A 23,208-nucleotide genomic window follows, 5' to 3' on the forward strand; every position below is an offset into this window, starting at 1 on the left:
TCCAACATGTTTTAACTACAGAGAAAAAATGGAGTCCCGATCAGGTTACAGGTTCAGTCTGACCGGAGCCTTGATCTGCCGTTGGGAGCGCTGCAGTGGTGGCGGCGATTCCGGTGTCGGTCTGGTCCTCGGTGACTCCGGGAACATGTCGAAATCCTCATCATCCTTGGGCATGGGCAGGGGGAGGACGGATTGTCCTGGGGCGGGGGTGCGCCGGGGAAGGGGAGGGTGGCGCTGGGTCGGAGGGGTGTGTGTGTGTGTGTGTGGAACCAGCTGGTGCCAGGTCCCTGAGGGAGACAGTATCTTGGCGGCCGTTGGGGTACGCTACGTAGGCGTACTGCGGGTTGGCGTGGAGTAGCTGTACCCTTTCAACCAACGGTTCCACCTTGTGGAGTTGTACGTGCTTAGAGCTGGAGCTGCGAGCCAAGTCGGGAGCGACACCCCAGAGGTGGACATCCTGGGGAAGACAAAGACGTTCATGGGGCGTGTCGTTAGTCGTCTTTTTTGATGGAGGAGTGCCGGATTTCGGACGCATGAAGGGTTCGTGAAAAGAATGCCACGGGTCTGGTTGAGGGTGGCGGCCAGAGCGACGTCTGATGCATCGCTCTCGACTTGGAAGGGGAGCGTCTCATCGACTGCGTGCATCGCGGCATTGGAGATGTCGGCCTTAATACGGTTGAAGGCCTGGTGAGCCTCGGCCGTTAGGCGGAAAAGAGTGGATTGGATGTGTGGGCGGGCCTTGTCCGCATAATTTGGGACCCACTCGGCGTAGTAAGAAAAGAACCCCAGGCAACGTTTGAGGGCCTTGGGGCAGTGGGGGAGGGGGAGTTCCATGAGGGGGCGCATGTGGTCGGGATCGGGTCCCAGAACTCCGTTCTGGACCACATAGCCGAGGATGGCTAAGCATTGCGTGCTGAACACACACTTTGCCTTGCTGAAAGTGAGGTTGAGGAGAGTGGAGGTGCGGAGAAATTTAGCACGGTTGGTGTCATGGTCCTGCTGATCGTGGTCGCAGATGGTGACGTTGTCAAGGTACGGGAAAGTGGCCCGCAGCCCATACCGGTCGACTATTCGGTCCATTTCCCGTTGGATAACAGAATGGTGATGCCGAAAGGAACCCTGAGAAAGTGGTAAAGGCGGCCATCTGCCTCGAAGGCAGTGTATGGGTAGTCCGCCTTACGGATGGGAGCTGGTGGTAGGCGGATGTCCACAGTTGAGAAGACCCGGTACTGTGCAATCTGATTGACCATATCAGATATGCGTGGGAGGGGGTATGCGATGAGTTACATGTACCTATTGATGGTCTGACTGTAGTCCACGACCATTCTGTGTTTCTCCCCAGTTTTCACCACTACCACTTGGGTTCTCCAGGGGCTGTTGCTGGCCTTGATGATGCCTTCCTGAAGCAGCCGCTGGACTTCGGACCTGATGAAGGTCCTGTCCTGGGCGCTGTACCGTCTGCTCCTCGTGGCGACGAGTTTGCAGTCTGGGGTTAAGTTTGCAAATAGGTAAGGTGGGTCGACCTTTAGGGTCGTGAGGCCGCACACAGTAAGGGGTGGTAGGGGCCCGCTGAATTTCAATGTTAGGCTCTGGAGGTTGCACTGGAAGTCCAGGCCGAGGAGTCGGGCAACGCAGAGGTTGGGGAGGACGTGGAGGTGGAAGGCCAGTAAACTGCATGCCCTGGACAGTGAGAGTGGCTATGCAGTACCCCAGATCACCACGGAGTGGGACCCGGAGGCCAGGGAGATTCTCTGATTGGCGGGGTGTACCGCGAGAGAGCAGTGCCTTACCGTATTGGGATGAATGAAGCTCTCGGTGCTCCCGCAGTCCAGCAGGCAGGAGATCTTGTGCCCATCGATTTTCACATTTGCAGAGGCGGTTGCTAGGTTGTGTGGGCGAGACTGGTCAATCGTGACCGAGGCGAGACGCGGCTGGTCGTCGATGGTGGCAGACGATGGGGTGCCCGGGTGGCATGGGTCCTGGTAAGATGGCGGCGCCCACAGGTTGCACGTCCGTGGAGGGGAAGATGGCAGCGCTCACTGGCCGTGCGTGGTCAGAGGAGGAAAAGATGGCGTTGCCCACTGGCCGTACGGCGGGGGGAAGAGGGTCGGAACAGTAGTGGCGACTGAACGGGGCTGGCACACCGCCGCAAAGTGCCCCTTATTCCTGCAGGCTTTGCAAAGGGCGCTCCGGGCTGGGCAGCATTGTCGGCGGTGTTTTAGCTGCCCACAGAAGTAACATTTGGGACGGCCGGGGTTGGTTGGCTGCCACGCAGCACAGGCGTGGGGTTGGCTAAGTGGGGTCCTGGATGGGGCGGCCGTCTGCGGAGTCCACGATGCGTAGGAGGGGTGGGCCACGTGGCCGGGGGTGTAGGCCTGGATGTTGCATGAGGCGACCATCAGCGAGAGCGCAAGCTTTTTGGTTGCCACGAGGCCAAGCGTGGCCCCTTCTAAAAGGCATTGGCGGATGCAATCTGACCCTATCCCCGGAACAAAAATGTCCCTCAAGCAAGTTTGAGTGTTCCGTGGCCGTGACAGCCTGACAGTCTCTGACTTGGGGAATTAGAGCACGCCAGAAGTCTTCTACTGACTGACCAGGGAGTTTGACTGCGCGTGGAGAGGATGTGTCTGGCATAAAGCGTGTTAGTCCACTGAGCGTAGTTTTCTTTCAGTAGCGCCATGACTTCGTTGTAGTTTGACGCGTCCTAGACATTGGAGCTCAGCCGCGTGTAGAGGATCTGAATCTTTTAAGCTTCCGGAATTGGGTCTGGTACAGACCTGATGTAAGCTTAGAAACAAGCTAGCCAATATTCAAAGTCCTTTTTTGGCGTTGCCTGATTGCGGATCCAGCTGCAGGCAATCCGGCTTGATGCGGAGGTCCATCTTCTGAAAATTTAGTGGAATAAATTGATGCACGATCAATTACACAAAGACAAGAGTTGAATGCAACTGAGGCTTTATTACACTAATATGTGTGGCCTCCTGCAGCAGCTGGCGAAATGGCTGCTGTACGGGGAGCACACATATTTATACTCCGCCTACTGGGTGGAGCCAGCAGGCAGGGAACTATCCCGTACCTGTAGTACAGGGGCCTTACCACAAATCACCTCATATATAAATCAGTGGTTGCTACCACACCCTTTCTTACATTTAATTACCCCATTAAGTTCCTCACTCCGTTCTTGCACCTGGGATTTCCGTGCAGATTTTGTTACTCGGTCTCACTGTTTTGAGGCCCATAGAACACGGAGTAGCATTGACTGGAGTTAAGTTGACCTACACTCAAAATTGGATGGCATCAACCCTTTAGTAAGGGGTGAATCAAAAGAAATGTTGTCCAAATTAACCTAATTTGCTCATCTCTTCCTGAGATTCTCTAACTTCAATATGAGAGCGGAATTACTGGCGTTGGGAAGGTTAAACCCATCCCCACAACCCAGTTCGTTCACTCACTCCAGCTGAGGAATTCCCTCCATTCCTATTCTCCATTACACAGTGAGACAAGTCCCGGGATCAGTTCCCGATTTGCCAAGTTGGATTTTCTCTCTTCACTAGTCTCCCCCCTAGACTGAGGAGAGGGTTTGTTACCTGGACTCTTTCTCAGATTGTAGAAACAGGGATGGTGACTGGAGCTCTGCGGGTCAAAGCAGCAACCCTGGCGGCTGCACTCGGTACTGCTGACCCCGGAGTGACCGCACTCAAATCTCCAGCCTGGCTCTGGGACACAAACATCATTCCCGAGGAGTGGCGGCTGGGCTGAGAGTAAGGAGCCGGCCAGGAGGCAGAGAGAGCAAACACCCAGCCAACGTCCCATCCTGGTTACTGAGTCAGGATAATGACTTCCCCAAACACCAACCCGTTTTATAGCCGGGAACACCCTCCAATCCCATTCCCACGGGTTACTCGGGAATGTATTCAGCATCTTTAATGAGCTCTAACTGTCAGCCTGTCTCCATTCCTGCTCCAAATGACACTTTCACAAACTGGCACACTCACTTCTGTTCCAGGAGAGAAAGTTTACCTGGATCGGAAAGTAAGATATAGGTAATTATATACTGTCATCACCATCTCCCTGTAGTACAGGGTACATAGAACATGAAACATAGAACAGTACAGGCTCTTCAGCCCACGATGTGCCGACCATTTATCTTAATCGAAGATCAGCCTAACCTACATCCCTTCAATTTACTGCTGTCCATGTGCTTGTCTAAGAGTCGCTTAAATGTCCCTAATCACTCCACCACCTCTGCTGGCAGTGCATTCCACACACCCACGACTCTGTATAAAGAACCTACCTCTGACATCTCCCCTGTACCTTCCTCCAATCACCTTAAAATTATGTCCCCCTGTGACAGCCATTTCCACCCTGGGGAAAAGTCTCTGGCTATCCACTCTATCCATGCCTCTCATCACCTTGTACACTTCTATCAAGTCACCTCTCTGCCTTCTTCGCTCCAGTGAGAAAAGCCCCAGCTCCCTCAACCTTTCTTCATAAGACATGCCCTCCAGTCCAGGCAGCATCCTGGTAAATGTCCTCTGTACCCTCTCCAAAGCATCCACATCCTTCCTATAATGAGGCGACCAGAACTGTACACAATATTCCAAGTGTGGTCTAAGTAGGGTTTTATAAAGCTGCAGCAAAACCTCGTGGCTCTTAAATTCAATGCCCCTGTTAATGAAAGTCAGCACACCGTATGCCTTCTTAACAACCCTCTCAACCTGGGTGGCAATTTTGAGGATCTATGTACGTGGACCCCAAGATCTATCTGTTCCTCCACACTTCCAAGAATCCTGCCTTTAACCCTGTATTCAGCATTCAAATTCCACCTTCCGAAATCAATCACTTCACATTTATTAAGGTTGAACACCATCTGCCACTTCGCAGCCCAGCACCTGCAACAACCCTTAACACTATGTCCAACTCCCCCAGCTTTCGTGTCATCGGCAAACTTACTAACCCACCCTTCCACTTCCTCATCCAAGTCATTTATGGAAACCACAGAGCAGAGGTCCCAGACACATCCTGGTGGGACACCACTGGTCACCGACCTGCAGGTGGAATACTTCCCATCCACTACCACTCGTTGTCTTCTTTCGGCCAGCCAATTCTGTGTCTAGACAGCCATATTTCCCTGTATCCCATGCCCCCTAACTTTCTGAATGAGCCTACCATGAGGAACCTTATCAAATGCCTTACTGAAATCCATATACACCACATTCACTGTCCGACCTTCATCAATGTGTCTCGTCACATCCTCAAAGAATTCAATGAGGCTTGTGTGTCATGACCTGCCCCTCACAAAGCCATGCTGACTATCTTTAATCAAACTATGTTTTTCAAAATAATCATCAACCCTATCTCTTAGAATCCTTTCCAGTATTTTGCTCAACACAGACATAAGACTGATTGGTCTGTAATTCCCAGGGATTTCCCTATTCCCTTTCTTGAACAGGGGAACAACATTCACCTCCCTCCAATCATTCGGTACTACTCCAGTGGAGAGTGAGGATGCTATAATCTCTAATGGCACAGCAATCTCTTCCCTCGCTTCCCGTAGTAACCTTGGGTGTATCCCGTCAAGCCCAGGGGGCTTATCTATCCTGATGCTTTTCAAAATTTCCAGCACATTCTCCTTCTTAATATCAACCTGTTCGAGTCTATTAACCTGGTTCACACTGTTCTCATGAGCAACAAGGTCTATTTCTCTCTGGTGAATACTGAAGCAAAATATTCATTTCGGGCCTCCCCTACTTCCTCAGACTCTAGGCACAAGTTCCCTCCACTATCCCTGATCGGCCCTTCTCTCACTCTGATCATCCTCTTATTTCTCACGGAAGTATAGAACGCCTTGAGGTTTTCCCGAATCCTTCCAGCCGGGGCTTTTACATGCCCCCATCTACCTCTCCTCAATCCATTTTTGAGTTCCTTCCTGGCTACCTTGTAACCTTCTAGAGCCGTGCGAGATCCTTGCTGCCTCAACCTTACGTAAGCTTCCTCCTTCTTCTTCACTAGAAGCTCCAAGGCTCCTTCACCTTATCATTCCTTCCTTGTCACAGTGGGACAAAACTATCCAGCACTCACTGCAAGTGTTCCTTAAACAATCCCCACATTACTGTTGTGCATTTCCCCAAGAACAATTGTTCCCACTTTTTGCGCCTCAGCTCCTGTCTAATGGCAGTATAATTTTCCCTCCCCCAATTATATACCTTCCCATACTGTCTGTTCCTATCCCTCTCCATGACTGTGGTAAAGGTCAAGGAATTGTGGTCACTGTCACCGAAATGCTCTCCCACCGAGACATCCGACACCTGGCCTGGTTCATTGCCAAGCACCAAATCTAATATGGCCTCCCCCTAGTCGGCCTATGTACATATTGAGTCAGGAATCCTTCCTGTACACACCTGACAAAATCTGCTCCATCCAAACCATTTGCACTAAGGAGGTTCCAGTTAATATTCGGGAAGTTGAAGTCACCCATGACAACAACTCTGTTACTTCTGCACTTTTCCAAGATCTGCCGCCCAATCTGTTCCTCTATCTCTCTGCTGCTATTGGGGGGTCCATACAAAACTCCCAATAAAGTGACTGCTCCTTTCTTGTTTCTGACTTCCACCCATACTGACTCAGTAGACAAACCCTCCTCAACTACCTCCTTTTCTGAATCTCTGGTGCACTCCCTAATTAACAGTGCCACTCCCCCTCCTCTTTTACCATCCTCCCTATTGTTCTGAAAACATCTAAACCCCGGAACATCTAACAACCATTCCTGCCCCTGTGAAATCCATGTCTCCGTAATAGCCACAACATCGTAGTTCTAAGTACTGATCCATGCTCTAAGTTCATCTCCCTTATTCCTGACACTCCTTGCATTGAAACAGACACACTTTAACCCATTCCACTGAGTGCAACTTTGCCCTATCAACTATCAATCCTTTCTCACAGACTTGCTGCATACTAGGGTTCCCAACCCTCCAGGATTGGTCTGGAGTGTCCAGGAATAAAGGATCCATCTCCAGGACATTGAGCTGTGCGACCCTGTAGAAAAATCATTGGGACATTTTTGTTCTTGTCATTTTCTTTGAACAATTCTCTTGCAAAAACTGATGTAAAAAATACTGAAAATTTGGGATCGGGGAGGGGAGCTGTTTGGCTGACAGAATGGTATAAAGAATCTTTTACTCTCCAATTGGAGCACCACAACTGATCCTCACTCCTTCATCACCAGCAATCCAGGTGAATAAACCTTCCTCAATGCAAGTGCACAAGAGTGAGCCAAGAGCAGCACAGGAACACCGCAGGGAAATAGACCTCAATTCAGTGTTCCCTGCATCCTGAACACTAATCGCATCAAGGTGCAGATGTGCAGTCAGTAATCAATGGATCAACGTCTCTGTTGTATACAGGCGAGAATGGTGGTGGACAAGCAAGCAACTACTTGAAGATCTCTGTCAAATCTTTTCTCAGCCTACTTTTCTACAAGGAAAAAAGTCTATCTATAAAATCTATCCTTATAGCTACAGCTCCTTATGTCTGGAATCATTCTTCTGAATCTCCACTCTGCAATGTCTTCCCATCTTTCCTCAAGTACGATGCCCAGAACTGGATGGAGAACTCCAGATGAGGCCTAACTAGTGTCTTATACAAGTTCAACATAACCTTCACTTTTGGACTCAATGCCCCATTAATAAAGCCTCGAATATTATATGCTTTATTACCTGCTCTCTCAACCTGCCCTGCATCTTCAATGCCTTATGTCCATTTACACCGAGGATCCTCTGTTCCTGCATCGCCTTTAGAATTTAACCCTTTATTTATCATCCATATTCTTCATGCCAAAAAAAATCAACACCTCCCTCATTGAACTTCATCTGCCACTTGTCTTCCTAATCCACCAACATGTCCTTGTCCTTGCATACTGTTCGCGGGCCGGACCCGGTATTATCTGGGGCCTCCGCGGTTCTCCTCCGATGGGCTGAGTTTCTGCCGGCACGGTTCACTTGTGCTTTTAAAAATCGTGAAACCGATGTGATAGCTGATGAGGGAGAGAGAGGAGGAAGGACATGGAGTGGAGCGAATGCAGATTGCTGGCCCGGACACTGGACTGGCTGGCTGGGTGGCGGTCTCTACCAGGGCCAAGGGAGGGGGGGGGGGGGGGTGACCGGGGGGGTGCAGTCCAAGTGGCCGGGGTAATTGCCCACTGAGGCTGTGTCCAGGCATGGACCGCCATTACAGTGGCCATCTTGCTGTGCATCCACTGACCGCCCACCTTGGGTCCTGGTTCTACAGGGTGACACCGGACGTATGGATGCCCCCACCCTTGTACCCCACCCTCCACAACACCCTATCCCCACCCGGCCACCACCCACTGGCGCCCACCCAGGGCAACACCCACAGTAGGGAGGCGACGGTGCATGCCCCAGGCGCGGGCAGTGCCAGCGAAGGTACCTCTGGCATCAGAGATGGGCAGCAGGACTAGAGGCCCTGGATTGGATTGGATTTCATTATTGTCACGTGTACTGAGTTACAGTGAAAAGTATTGTTCTGCGAGCAGCTCAAACGGATCATTAAGTACATGAAAATAAAAGAAAAAGAAAACACACAATAGGGCAACACAAGGTCCACAATGTAAATACATAGACACTGGCATTGGGTGAAGCATATATGAGTGTAGTATAATCAGGTCAGTCCATAGGTGGGTCGTTTCGGAGTCTGGTAACAGCGGGGAAGAAGCTGTTTTTGCATCTGTTTGTGCGTGTTCTCAGATTTTTGTATCTCCTGCCAGTTGAAGAAGTTGGAAGAGTGAGTAAGCCGGGTGGGAGGGGCCTTTGATTATGCTGCCCGCTTTCCCCAGGCAGCAGGAGATGTAGATAATGTCAATGAATGGGAGGTAGGTTCTTGTAATGGACTGGGCTGTGTTCGCGACTCTGAAGTTTCTTCCGGTCTTGGGCCGAGCAGTTGCCATACCAAGCTGTGATGCATACCATAGATGTTTTCTATGGTGCATCTGTAAAAGTTGGTCAGAGTCAGCGTGGACATGCCAAATTTCCTTAGTTTCCTGAGGAGGTATAGGCGCTGTTGTGCTTTCTTGGTGGTAGCGTCGACGTGGGTGGACCAGGACAGATTTTTGGTGATGTCCACTCCTGGGAATTTGAAGCTGTTAACCATCTCCACTTCGGCTCCGTTGATGCAGACAGGGTGTGTACAGTACTTTGCTTCCTGAAGTCAATGACCAGCTTTTTAGTTTTGCTGGCATTGAGGGATACTGTCAACCTCTTATGTAGTCCCTGGCTCTGCGACTACATGTCCACAATCGATGGGACCATTCCAGAAGCCCAAAACCCGTCTGTACAGCAGCTAGTCCATGGGGTGGGCACGCACTCCGATCGTCTGCCCCTCGGGAGTTCCTCCCTCCACCTGCTGTACCGGAGCATGTGTGTGGTGCGCAGCAGATAGTGTCCCAGGAGTTCGCAGCTGAGGTGTGTGACTCTGGGATGGTGGAGGGTGTTGGAGACACCTGTGATGGGAATTCCGTGTCCTCCCTGAACCCGAGCTCCGGGGTGTCCTGAGAATCGGGTCGAGGGCTCCCGTCCGTGTTGGTGCCGTCCTCGTCGCTGGTCAGCACCTAGGGTTGTGGCTGGGGTTGGGGGCCGGGGACACTAGAAGGGCCCGCCCCATCATCAGCAGCTCCTGCAAGACTCAAGACAAGACAATAGATTGCACCATGCGCCGGTGGATGTGTGAGGGTGGTGGGGGTCACTTGTGGACTTGTGGACAGAGGGTGGCAAATATATGGAATGCTCAGCCTGGGGAGGTGGTGGGAGCAGTTACGATAGCGGCATTTAAGGGGCATCTAAATAAATATATGAATAGAGTGGGAATGGAAGGATACGGACTCTATAAGTGCATACAGTTTTAGTTGTGACAATAAAGATTATTTTTATTATTTTCCATGGTCCGTGCACGCTTGGAGGTCCGAACAACCTGTTCCTGTGCTGTATTGCTCTTTGTTCTTTGATATTGGGTGATGTGTTTGTAAGAGGAAGTGGATGCAGGGATTCTGTGGAGGGGGAGGGTTCGATGGTAACAGAAGAATGGGCGGGCCTGGCCAGAAGGTCAGTGCCCGGGGTAATGGTGGTGGCTGATATGAGGGGTGAGGTGAGAGACCCCTGGTCAGAATAGTGACGTGGAAAGTAAGCGGTTAGGGGGACCGGTGAAGAGAGAGAGAGTTTCATACATTTGAAGAGCTTAAAAGCTGATGTGACGATGCTGCAGGAGATCCATTTGAGGGTAAAGGATCAGGTGAGGTTTTGGAAGAGGTGTTTAATTCGGGGTTCGCTAGGAGGGCTTGTGGGGTGCCAATATTGGTAGGCAAGAGGGTGAGGTTTCAGATGGAGAAGATGGTGGCTGCTCAGGGGGTCAAGTACTTGATAGTGACGGATCCGTTAGAGGGGAGGTTGGTGGTGCTAGTAAGCATATATGGCCGCAATTGGGATGGTGCGGGGTTCCTGAAGAGAATATTGGGTGCCATTCCCAATCTGGATGCCCATGAGCTGATTGTAGAGGTGGGGGATTGGAACATAACGCTGGAACCGAAGGTGGACATGTCCCAGCCACGTTCGCTGACCCAGTCGGGGGGGGGGGGGGGGGGGCAAAGACGTTGGCTGGGCTCATAAGGGAGATGGGGGGAGTGGACCCGGGGAGATTTTTACACCCAAGAAATCGGGCATATTCATTTTTCTCCCAGGCGCAGATGTTTTCGGCGATTTACTTTTTTGTGTTGGCCGCAGTTAAGAGATTGGAGTATTTGGCAATTGTGATCTTGGATCGTGCTCCACATTGGATGATGCGGTTTTGGAGAAGGGAGCAGCCCAGAGGCCGTGGTGGGGAATGAACGTGGGGACCGGAGCTTCTGTGTCAAGATAGGGAAGGTGATTGAAGAGTATGTGGGGTTTCATTGCACCGGGGAGGTCTCACGGTTGGTGGTCTGGGAGGCTTTGAAGGCGATGGTGAGGGGGGGGGGGGTAATTTGGGTGCGGGACAAGAAGGGGGAGTTGGTGCTGGCTCCGGATCAGATTAATAAGGTGTTCAAGGAGTTCCATAGGGACCTGGATCAGTTGGAGCCAGTGGAGGAGGGACAGGTGATGGGGGAGTCTTTAGGTGGGCTAGATTGTCCGAGGTTGGGGAAGGAGGAGAGGGCAGGGTTGGAGGAGCAGGTGAGGGAAGAGAAGGTGAAGATGGCGATTGGGAGGATGCAAGCAGGGAAGGTGGTGGGGCCCCACAGGTTTCCGGTGAAACTTTATAAAAGATTTAAGGATAGGAAGGTCCAAAGATGTGCGGGTTAGGTGGATTGGCCATGCTAAATTGCCCGTAGTGTAAGGTTAATGGGGGGATTGTTGGGTTATGGGTCTACGGGTTACGTGGGTTTAAGTAGGGTGATTATTGTTCGGCACAACATTGAGGGCTGAAGGGCCTGTTCTGTGCTGTACTGTTCTATGTTCTAAGGCACCCTTGGTGGTAGGAATGTTTGAACATGCAATGGTTGGGGGTGTCTTGCTGGAAACAATGGGGCCAGGCCTCCCTCTCGCTGTTACTAAAGAAGGACAAGGATACGGTGGGGTGTGGGTCGTATATCGCTGCTGAATGTAGATGCTAAGATATTGGCAAAGATGTTGGCGATAAGGTTGGAAGGGTGTCTCCTGAAGGTGATTGGGGTGGATCAGACAGGGTTTGTAAAGGGCAGACAGTTGTCCTCGAATGTGAGGAGGGTGTTAAATGCGGTGTTTCTTCCAGCAGAGGGTAGGGAAACGGAGGTGGTGGAGGCGTTGGATGTAGAGAAGGCGTTCGACTGGGTGGAATGGAGTTATTTGATAGCGGGATTAGAGAAATTTGGGATTGGGTAGAAGGTTGTGGCATGGGTGCAGCTGCTATAGAAGGAGTCGATGGCGAGTGTGCGCACAAGCAGTATGAACACAGGGTATTTTGCATTGCACCCGGTCCACCCTTCTGTATGTATTGGCTATAGAGCCCTTGCTATTGTGCTGAGCAGCTCAGGGTGTGGAAGGCGATAATGGGGAGGGGGGTGGAACATGGGCAGGATTCTCAAGCTCGCCAGGCCCGGTTTTCCGGCGCGGCGCACCTCTGCTGGCAACGGAATTCTCCATTCCCACTGCCAGCCAATGGGATTTCTCATTGTGGGCAACCCCATGCCATTGGGAAATGCATGGGCGTGGGTGGGCTGCCAGCGGGGCGCAGGATCCCGCCAGCGGAGAATCCCACTTCAGGTGTCTTTATATGCAGATAACTGGTTGTGGTATATTTCGGAGCCAAGCTGTTCGAAGGGGAATATAATGGGGTTGCTCCAGAGATTTGAAACATTTTCAGGGTACAAATTGAATTTAGGGAAAAGTGAGTATTTTGTGGTCTCCCCTCAGGGAGTGGGAGCGGGGGTGAGGGGCTGCCATTTCGCCTGTTGGTGTCGCATTTTCGGTATTTGGGGGTGCAGGTGGCCCGGGATTGGGCAGGGCTTCGGATATTTAACTTCACTAGCTTGGTGGGGAGGGTGAAGGCTGATTTGCTGAGGTGGGACAGTCTCCCTCTGTCGTTGGCGGGCAGGGTGCAGGCAGTAAAGATTAATGCTTTGTTGTGATTCCTGTTTTTGTTTCAATGCCCGTGGTCTTTTCGCCCAAGGCGTTTTTTAGGGGGTGGGCAGGCTGACCTCCTTGTTTGGATGGGGAAGGTGGCTGGGATTAGGAAGGTGATACTGTAGACAGGATGGGGGTGGAGGGGGCAGGGTTAGGCCAGCCAGATTTGATGCCTTATTATTGGGCGGCAAATGAAGAGAGGGAGGCTTTGTGGGTGAGGATGGAGGTGGGCTCTTGCAGGGAGTCGGGATTGTGGGCGTTGGCAAAAGCGCTGCTCCTGATGGCCCCAGGGAAGTATACGGTGGTGGCCATGTTGAAGATCCGGAGGCAGTTTAGGCAGCATTTCAGGTTGGGAGGTGGATTAGGGGAACCATGGGTTCGAGCCGGGAAGGATGGATGCAAGATTTCGAGGATGGGAAGAGAGGGGAATTAAGGAAATGAAGGATTTGTTTCTGGGAGAGGAATTTGCGAGTTTGGAGGAGTTGGGCGTTGGCATATCATTAACAGGCCCAACCTGGCACTTTCCGGGCCACCCGCGATGCCCAACCCCCGGCCAGGCAGAATTACCAATAATGAGGTTCATTGTGGTATTGAAAATCGGGAACCTAGCCCACTGGTTGCTGAGGGAGAGAGAGGGAGTATGGAAAGTGTCCAGCATCGCTATAGTATGCTGTTAGTTGTGTTGTTGGCCAGTGTGGGTGTCTTCGAAATGTGATAATATGCATAAGGCAAGTTTGTACATAATATTATGCACGACCTACGACCACTAGGTGGCAGTGTAAATCCATCCCGTGACACTGTGGTCGAGGAGTTGGGAGTAGGTCGTGCTGGAGAATAGACGTATTTTGCAGTAGTTCAGTTCCACAATAGTTAATTGGTGTCAGTAGTTTATTATTTTATTCATCCTACTTATCTTATTATGCAGTTCTTCTACAATAAATTATTTAAACTAAATGTTCTGTAGTTGATCATTCACTTCAGTTAGTCTACAGATCATGACATCAGGGATAGGAGGGGTAATGGGGGTGGCCAGGAGGTAGGTGTGGGGTCCGGGTGGTTGGGCACGGACCACCATTTCCACAACCAGCCATGCGTCTGCGCACGCCGCTGGCTGCCCCACTATGAACTTAGCGCCATGCGTCATAGAATTTACAGTGCTGAAGGAGGCCATTTGGCCTATCAAGTCTGCACCAGCCCTTGGAAAGAGCACCCTACCCAAGCTCACACCTCCACCCTATCCCTGTAACCCAACTTAATCTTTTTGGACACTAAGGGCAATTTAGCATAGCCAATCCACCTAATCCACACATCTTTGGACTGTGGGAGGAAACTGGAGCACCCAGAGGAAACCCAGGCATACACGGGAGAACGTGCAGACTCTGCACAGACAGTGACCCAAGACGGGAATTGAACATAGGACCATGTGGCTGTGAAGCAACTGTGCTAACCACTATGCTACCATGCTGTTTCGTATGGGTGCCTCACCAGGCCACCCCCCGGAGGTATCCTCTGGCCCCAGCTGATCGATCCATCCCGTGACACTGTGGTCTGGGAGTTGGGAGTAGGTCGTGCTAGAGAATAGACATATTTTGCAGTAGTTCAGTTCCACAATAGAATTGGTGCCAGTAGTTTATGATCTTATTTATCCTACTTATCTTATTATGCAGTTCTTCTAGAATAAATTATTTAAACTAAATGTTCTGTAGTTGATCATTCACTTCAGTTAGTCTACAGATCATGACTTCAGGGATAGGAGGGGTAATGGGGGTGGCCAGGAGGTGGCTGTGGGGTCGGGGTGGTCGGGCACGGACCACCATTTCCACAACCAGCCATGCGTCTGCGCACGCCGCTGGATGCCCCACTATGAACTTAGCGCTATGGGTCATAGAATCATAGAATTTACAGTGCTGAAGGAGGCCATTTAGCCGATCAATTCTGCACCGGACCTTGGAAAGAGCACCCTACCCAAGCTCACACCTCCACCCTATCCCTGTAACCCAACTTAATCTTTTTGGACACTAAGGGCAATTTAGCACAGCCAATCCACCTAACCCACGCATCTTTGGACTGTGGGAGAAAACCGGAGCACCCAGAGGAAACCCAGGCATACACGGGGAGAACGTACAGACTCTGCACAGACAGTGACCCAAGATGGGAATTGAACCTAGGACCCTGGGGCTGGAAGCAACTGTGCTAACCACTATGCTACCATGCTGTTTCGTATGGGTGCCTCACCAGGCCACCCCCCGAGGTATCCTCTGGCCCCAGCTGATCCATCAACGGGATGGATGTGCTCCAGCGGAACCAGTTCTTGGCTGGGATGAGGGTGTGTAGGGAGTGGAGTGTCGATATGCAGCTCCTGCTTGTCAGGCTCTCCAGTTCTGATCCCGACCCCGGCATGCAGTGGAATTGCACTATTCCACGTGGCCCCAGTGCTAGCCCATTAACCTGATCGGAATTGCTCCGGGACCAGCACCGCTTACAGGCCCTAAAGCACTCACGTTTCAGTCCCGGCATCAGCACCTAGTCTCCTAAAAGAATATCATCCTATATCTTAATTAAGTGCTCTAGCACGGTTCGATTCCCGTACCAGCCTCCCCGGACAAGCGCCGGAATGTGGCGACTAGGGGCTTTTCACAGTAACTTCATTGAAGCCTACGCGTGACAATAAGCGAGTTTCATTTCATTTCTCGACATGTCCTGGCATCATCAATGATTTATGTGCATATCCACTGAGGTCACTTTGTTCCTGCACCCCCTTAAGAGTTCCTCCCATTATTTCACATTCTTTCCGCCAAAATGAATCAATTCAGACTTCTCTGAATTTACCTTCATCTACCACTTTTGTGCCCAATCCACCAACATGTCCATGTCCTTTTGAAGTTCAAGACTATCCTCATCACAGTTGACAGTGTTTCCAATCTTTGTATCATCTGCAAATTTTGAACTCATACTCTGAACACCACAGTCTAGGATGGCCATTAATATATAATCAGGAAAAACAAGGATCCCAACATTGGCCCCTGGGGAACTCCACAACAAACCTTCCTCAGATCTGAAAACAATAATTTATCACTACTCTCTGTTTCCTGTCACTCAGACAATTGCTTATCCAAGTGCCTAATTTTCCTTTCATTCCATTGGCTAGTATTTTGCTCACAAGTCTCTTTTGTGGCACTTTATCAAAAGCCTTTTGAAAATCTATATACATCACATCAACAGCATTATCCTTATCAACTTTCTCTGTTACTGTCCCAAAAAACTCTAGCAAGTTAGTTAAACGTGAATTTCCCTTAAATGAATCCACACTTGCTAGCTTAATTATCCTGCTCTTGCCTCAGTACCATTGATTTTGAACTATAGTTTCCGATGGTTACCCTTCCACTGAAGTCAAACTGACTGGTTTGTTGTTGCCGGCTTTATCCTTGTACCTCTTTTTAAACAAGGCTGTAACATTCGCAACTCTCCGGCCCTCTGGCACCATCCCTGTGTCGAAGGAAGACTGGGAGATATCATTAGTGCCCCTGCAATTTCCACGCTCACTCAGCATCCTTGGCTCCATCTATCCAGTCCTGGTACTTTATCTATCTTAAGTAAAGACAGCTTTTCTTTTTTTTAATTAGCATTTTATAATTCTTTTACAAATAACACAATAAACATGCATATAAAAACGGTTACAGTACAGAACAATTACTTCTTCGTACATAAAAACTGAAAAAAGCAGGAGAACACCAGAACATTGGTTCATAAACCTTGTGCCTCCAACTATAGAACAGTCCAGCTAGAGAATAGAGGGGAAGAGGATAAAACAATGGAGATGAAGTAAAAGATGCACAATGATGCTGCATGACTTATGTAAAACCTTGTAGGAGCAGGTCAGACACAGCTGAGCCTATAAATTTGAGACGGGGTCCCACACTTTTCAGAATGTATCAGATTTGGAACAGAGTACAGAAGTCAAGAGCTCCATGGGAATACATTAAATAATTATTGAATTATGGAGGCAGTGGGGGAGTCCTGGTGTGGGTTGGCAGGATTTGCATTGTTGGGGGGAAAGTGGCCCTTCGATGGACGTTGGAGGCAACTCCCGAAAAGAATTACCCCAATGAAATGGGCAGCAGGGTAGCACAGTGGTTAGCACAGTTGCTTCACAGTTCCAGGGTCCCAGGTTCGATTTTTTCCCACAGTCCAAAGATGTGCAGGTTAGGTAGATTGGCCATTCTAAATTCCCCTTGGTGTCCAAAATGGTCAGATGGGGTTACTGGGATAAAGGGGATAGGGTGGAGGAGTGGGGCTTACATAGGGTGCTCTTTCCAAGGGCTGGTGCAGACTCGATGTCCTAATTGGCCTCCTGCACTGTAAATTTTATGATTCTATGAAATACCCCAATTACCGACGTGAACCTTTAGTACTGTCGCCAGTGGGGGACTGGTGCATCAGAATAGGATTGGCGCGGGGTGCTTATCTGATTTTTGGCTGATACTGGATTCACTGCTGCATTGGCAATTCCCCAATGGCCGGGCGGGGGGGGGGGGGGGGGGGGGGGGGGGGCGAGAATCCAGCCTACGGTTTTGTTGTGTGCCATATAAACAAGCTAATCACCTCTTTCATCTCCTTATGACCCAGAAGATAGCAAGGTTGGCAGCACCTGCAAAGGGTATAGTAACCTAGGCAACACATTAATCTTCATCAATATAATCCTCCCCAGCCAGGATATCGGCAGAGGGATCAGTGTGTCAGGTCCCACCTAATAAACACAAATGACTGGGGTAAATTTGCCTAAGACAATTACTTAAAGAAGGGGGTAACTACATCACCCAGGTAAGTAAACATTGAGGGGACCACCTAAACAGGAAGTTAGCAAAGAGGGGAGGCCTTCCTCTGAGCCCACCCACTCGCATTGCCTCAGGTTTCATAAAATTCATTTTGTAACCTGAAAAAATACTAAGAACGCAATCTAACCAAGTGGTAGCGAACAGGAATTGCCGGGCCTTTCCTGACAGCTGACCTGGCGAGGTTGTCACCGGTATCTAACGGTAATTAGGCCACTTAATGGAGCACCATGGGATTCACACCTTAAATGACCGTCCCCCGACTGATTCGCTGGGACAGCTCTCCGCTAATGAGGGAGAGCAGCACTTAAACTGATCCTGCACAGCCAACCCCAGACAACAAACAGCTATACCACCGTGCAGACCTACACCACAAATCGAGGATACCGACCTAGCCAGGCTCATAGATGCGGCGGAATCAAGACAGGATACCCTGTTCCCCCAGGAGGTCAGAGGGTCAGCCACAGGGCAGCCATTGCTGCCTGGGTGGCAGTGGCAGGTGCTAGCAGTTAGGGGAGTATGACATGGAAGACAGCTACTCAGTGCTGCAAGAATGTCAATGACCTCTACTAGGCCGCAAGGGAGAGTTGGCATCGGCCCCCTGGCACCAGTCGCATCAGTCACCCCCTTCCCCAGCACAATACTGTCACGTGCCCCAGCACACTCTGGCATCCACCAGTATATCCCACCCATAACCAATGTCGGTGCCCACGGCTGTCCCCAACCATAGTGCCCATCCCCACCCTGCGGTGCATGAAACGTTCAGCTCACGATGCCCCCTCTGTGTCCTTGCAGGAGAAGTTAGCCCTCAACAGGTGGGACAGGGCCCAGACGTGTGGCTGCGTGCTGGACCTGAGGGTCCAGACGGTACCCAATGGTTGTGTGTGGACTGGAGAAAGGTTAATGCGGTTACCAGAAAGGAATCTTATCCTATCCCACGTTTGGCGGATTGCATTGAGAAAGTGGGACAATCAGCTTTTATTTCCAAACTGGATTTACTTGAAGGTTACTGGCAGGTACCTTTATCCGAAAGGGCAAAGGAGATTTCAGCTTTTGTGACTCCAGATGGTATATATCAATTCAAAGTTATGCCATTTGGCATGAAAAATGCCCCAGCCACATTTCAATGGTTAACTAAAAAAGTTGTTTCAGGAGCTGAGTCCACAAAAGATCAGCCATGATCTAATTGAATGGCGGAGCAGGCTCGAGGGGCCAGATGGCCTACTCCTGCTCCTAGTTCTTATGTTCTTATGTTCTTATTACCCAATTGTGCGGTATACATCAACGATCTGGTAATTTTCAGCCAGACATGGAAAGAACATTTAAAACATCTGATGGAGTTATTCAATCGACTTCAGGAGGCGGGTTTGGTGGTAAACCTAGCCAAAAGTGAATTTGGAAAAGCCCAAGTCACTTTCCTGGGCCATACAATCGGACAGGGTCGAATGGTCCCACGGGATGTGAAAACAAGTTACTGGGGAGTTTCCGATACCCTCGACACAACGGGAAATAATGCGATTTCTTGGCAGGAATGGATTTGATCGAACATTTGTGACAAATTTTTATAGCGCGGTTGCTCCACAGATGGACTTGCTGAAGAAATGTTGAAAATTTCAGTGGACAGCGGACTTTCAACCGGCAGTTGACTGCCTGAAAGCTGCGATAACCAATGCTCCTGTGTTGGAGAATTACAAGGGACTCTGTGATCAGATTGAACTAAAATATCTGACGTTAAAGCGAAATGCCGAAGTGTAGAGAAATGGATGGATCGTGCAGAGACCTTCTTGTCCAAAGAGACTGTCAATGAAGAAGGATTCCAGTTGGAGGAAGAAGAACAAAAATGGATTATGATATTATAAATGTTTGCGTTTTTGTTTGTTAAAAATGAAATGTATATTCACTGTCCATATTTTTTAAAGGAAAGTGAAAAGGTGAAAAATGAAACCATCTTGAAGCTGATGGGTGTTTTTTTCTTGGGTGGAGGTGTCATGTGATAAATGAAAATCACTTATTGTCACGAGTAGGCTTCAATGAAGTTACTGTGAAAAGCCCCTAGTGGCCACAATCCGGCGCCTGTTCAGGGAGGCTGGTACAGGAATTGAACCGTGCTGCTGCTGCCTCGGTCTGCTTTAAAGGCCAGCGATTTAGCCCAGTGTGCTAAACCAGCCCCTTGAGTGTAAGCTGTAAACACCGTCCCCCTATTAAGCAGGATGGCCAACCCCCCCCTCGTCCCAGCCAGCCCTTCCTTACCCGCAGTCATTCCTTCTCCCTCAGGTGCGGCTCTTGGATGAAGGCTATGTCAGCTTACATATTTTCAGCTGGGCATGATTCTCGATTTTGTCACTGGGCCATAGAGTCCACTGACATTCCAGAAGACTATCCTGATGGTTTTATCCCCACCCACCCACTTCTGCGGGATCAACCACACTTACCTGCTTGATGCGCCCCTGCACCCCGGGGTTTCCCTTTGTTAGGTGGCCATTCAAAATGGCAGTGGTCATCGTACTCACCATGAAGCCGGGCCTTGCTTTTGTCCTGAGACTACTCAACATGACCACCAACTGTGTGCACACCATGTGGTGAGCCCCTGCACTCGGGGTTTCCCTTTGTTCAGGGACCCTCCAAAGTGGTTGGTTGCAGTGTCATTATGTTCCATGTTGCCACTTGTGGCCTGTTGCAGCCAACCTTGAGCCCTAACCATCCTTGTCCCTATGTTTCCCATATGATTCTTTCTCCCCCTTGTCTTCTCGCCACCCCCTCCTGGTCCCCTTCCCCTGTTTACCCCCCATTGTTGTTGTGTACCGCCCCATTGCCAGTCGCTCTCTGCTTGAGATATGCTGTGGCTTCCCCCTCACTCATACCTCCTGGCGCTAGCTTTTCCACAGTGTGGTGGCCCCCTCCTGGGGCCGGTTATGTGCCTACCCTTCGCCCACTTTATGGTTTCCACTCCTCACCCTTTCATATGCTCTGCTGCCATCGTCCCTTCCTTCCTACGTTTTGGCTCCCGCATTCAGAACGAGTCAGTGCGGTCCTGCGCAAACTGTCTCAGGTTAATTCAGCACCTTCAGGTAATATTTCCACCGCTGTCTTTGCAGATGTTTTCCCAGTCCGTTTTCTTGGACTAATTTGTCCGCATCCGCAGGGGTGGCAAAGCAGTGCTCCCTGCCCTGGAATGTCACCCAGAGCTTGGCCAGTTACAACACCCCAGATCTTCACTTTGCTTTTGTACAGAGAACCCTGCCTGGTGCTCGGCCATGTCCGCCCCAATGTCCCGGAAAATTCTGATCTGCTGCCCTTCCCAGTTGCAGGTCCTTGTTTGCTCGGCCCAGCGCAGGATTCTTCCCCGGTTCTGGAACCAGTGCATTTTGACCATTATTGCCCTCCGCTGCTCTCTAGCCTTGGGTTTTGGCCGTAGCAACCCGAGTGCTCTGTCGCTTTCTGGCGGGTTGGGGAAGCTGTCCCTTCCCACCAGGTTTCCTATCATCTGGGCCTATAATCCGTGGGCTCCCTGCCTTTGATTTCTTCCAGCAGGCCCATGATTCTTAGGTTCTGACGCCTTGACTGATTCTTTCGGTCCTCTGGAAGCCGGGACGATAGTGACGTTTAAGGGACATCTTGACAAATACATGAATAGGATGGGAATAGAGGGATACGGACCCCAGAAGTGTTGAAAATTTTAGTTTAGATGGGCAGCATGGTCGGCGCAGGCTTGGAGGGTTGAAGGGCCTGTTCCTGTGCTTTACTTTTCTTTGTTCGTTTGTTCTAGTTTCTTATGCGATTTGCCAGCCCCGCTCACTCTGGTATGGCTGGCACTTTGTCACTTCGTGTGGCTGACGTCACGACCGCTTGTTTCTCCTAGTTTTTACCATTTTTTATTTCTTTACGGCCTCTGGAGCTACTATTGCTCAGTATCTTATATTGTTAGATAGGGTGAGGGGATTTTTTTCCCCATGTTTTAGTGGGTTATTTTGAGTAAAAGAGCCTAATTTCTGATACTTAGGAGGGCCACCTGATGTGCGATTGCTCAGCACATCCCTGTCACCGGAGGACGGTGTTCATTCTCATAGAAAACCAGGTCCGTTGTCATAGGAAATTTGTGTTCATTCTCATAGGTTACCCAAAGACGTGCGGGGTCAATCATGCAAAAGTGAACTTTCTTATGATACAGCGCCACCTCACCCTTGTTAAAAGCTGCGCGCCTTCTGGAAAGCTCCAAACTGACATCTTGATATACTCGCAGCTTGTGGCGTTCCCGTCTGCGGTTCCAGTGTTCCTTTGCACATCTTAAAATGTTTTCCTTTTCCTGATAACTGTGGAACCTGACCACAAACATCCAAAGTGGCTCTCCAGCACGAGGCATCTGTCTCAGTGACCTATGGGCACAATCCAGCTCAGGAGGGGCTGCCATTACCTCCTCCCCCACCATCTTCCAGAGCACCATGAACATGACGTCTGTCAGGTTTGGGTCCTCCAGCCCCTCCGGCAATCCAACCACCCTCGAATTCGGTCTTCTGAATCGATTTTCAAGGTCATCTATCCCAGCTCTCAGACTTTTATCATCGGTCACCATCTTCGACATTTCCACTTCCAAACAAACGATCTGCTCGCTCTGCCTCGACAAAGCAACCCCTACCTCCTGCAGCTCTGTACCCTGCTGCTTCCCCACCTTGTCCACTTTAGCCAGGGCTCCTCTGAGCGAAGAAATCGCCACTTTGATCACTTTCTTCTGATCTCCAGAAACCTCACGCTGCAGTTTTTTGCAGCTGTGCAGCCAGAACTTCGATGGTTAGGGTGGGTAACATCAGTAACAGCGGAGAACCGCATGAATGCTGGCTGGTGGCAGCACCCAGTCCCAAGGGACTGTTTGTGCCAAAACAAAATGGGGAAAGTGCCTAAAGAAATGGTAGAATAAAGCGAGCAGGGACAGACAGACACACAACATGGGCGCACAGTAGCACAGTGGATAGCACTGTTGCTTCACAGCGCCAGGGGCCCAGGTTCGATTCCCGGCTTGGGTCACTGTCTGTGCGGAGTATTCAGGTTCTCCCCATGCCTGCGTGGGTTTCCTCCGGGTGCTCCGGTTTCCTCCCAAAGTCCCGAAAGACATGCTTGTTAGGTGAATTGGACAGTCTGAATTCTCCCTCCGTGTACCCGAACAGGCACTGGAGTGTGGCAACTAGGGGCTTTTCACAGTAACTTCATTGCAGTTTTAATGTATGCCTACTTGTGACAATAATGAAGATTATTATTATTACAAAACTCCTTGATGATTCAAGACGACGTAAGACAGGATGCAGTGTTTTTGTGGAAAACAGCCAATGTTAAGTGCTGGAGGAGATAGCATTGAGCCTACCCAGTACCATGAGCGCTCAGAGCACCGAGCTGGCAGCAGTAGCAGATGCAGTCACTGACCCGGAATATTTCCCTCTACCAGTTGACATTGATTCAGACAACATGCATGTGTGTAGTAGCCTGACTGACTTTTTATACCATTATGGGAGGCTGGAGGATTTGTATCAGCTGATGGAAAGCCTTTACCGTCAGCACTATTATCAAAGTATATCATTGAAAAGGCCCAAGGGAAAGAATATGCGATAAATTAAGGTAAAGGTGCACCACCGATCTTCGGCAGCAGGCAATACAAGAGATGAGTTACCTAAACAAGGCAGCAGGAAGGGCATTCTGGCGAACTCCACATCACCGAGGAAATAAGTGCTGTCTGAGTGTGTCAAGCA

At 50.2% G+C, this 23,208-nt stretch overlaps 1 protein-coding gene and 1 long non-coding RNA gene across 3 annotated transcripts in view; one reads left to right on the plus strand and one right to left on the minus strand.

Annotated features, from left to right (window-relative positions):
• Positions 1-3,841, minus strand: part of LOC119953011 — a 19,739-nt gene extending 15,898 nt beyond the window's left edge. The window contains exon 1 of the long non-coding RNA XR_005457935.1: positions 3,588-3,841. This is a non-coding gene — a long non-coding RNA (uncharacterized LOC119953011). The remainder of the gene's footprint in view (positions 1-3,587) is intronic.
• The window catches only part of LOC119953007, a 59,643-nt gene that overhangs the window by 1,151 nt on the left and 35,284 nt on the right, over positions 1-23,208 (plus strand). The gene's annotated exons all lie outside the window — the stretch shown is intronic.

This window comes from Scyliorhinus canicula, chromosome 18 (assembly GCF_902713615.1).
Source record: "Scyliorhinus canicula chromosome 18, sScyCan1.1, whole genome shotgun sequence".
NCBI classification, from domain to species: domain Eukaryota; kingdom Metazoa; phylum Chordata; class Chondrichthyes; order Carcharhiniformes; family Scyliorhinidae; genus Scyliorhinus; species Scyliorhinus canicula.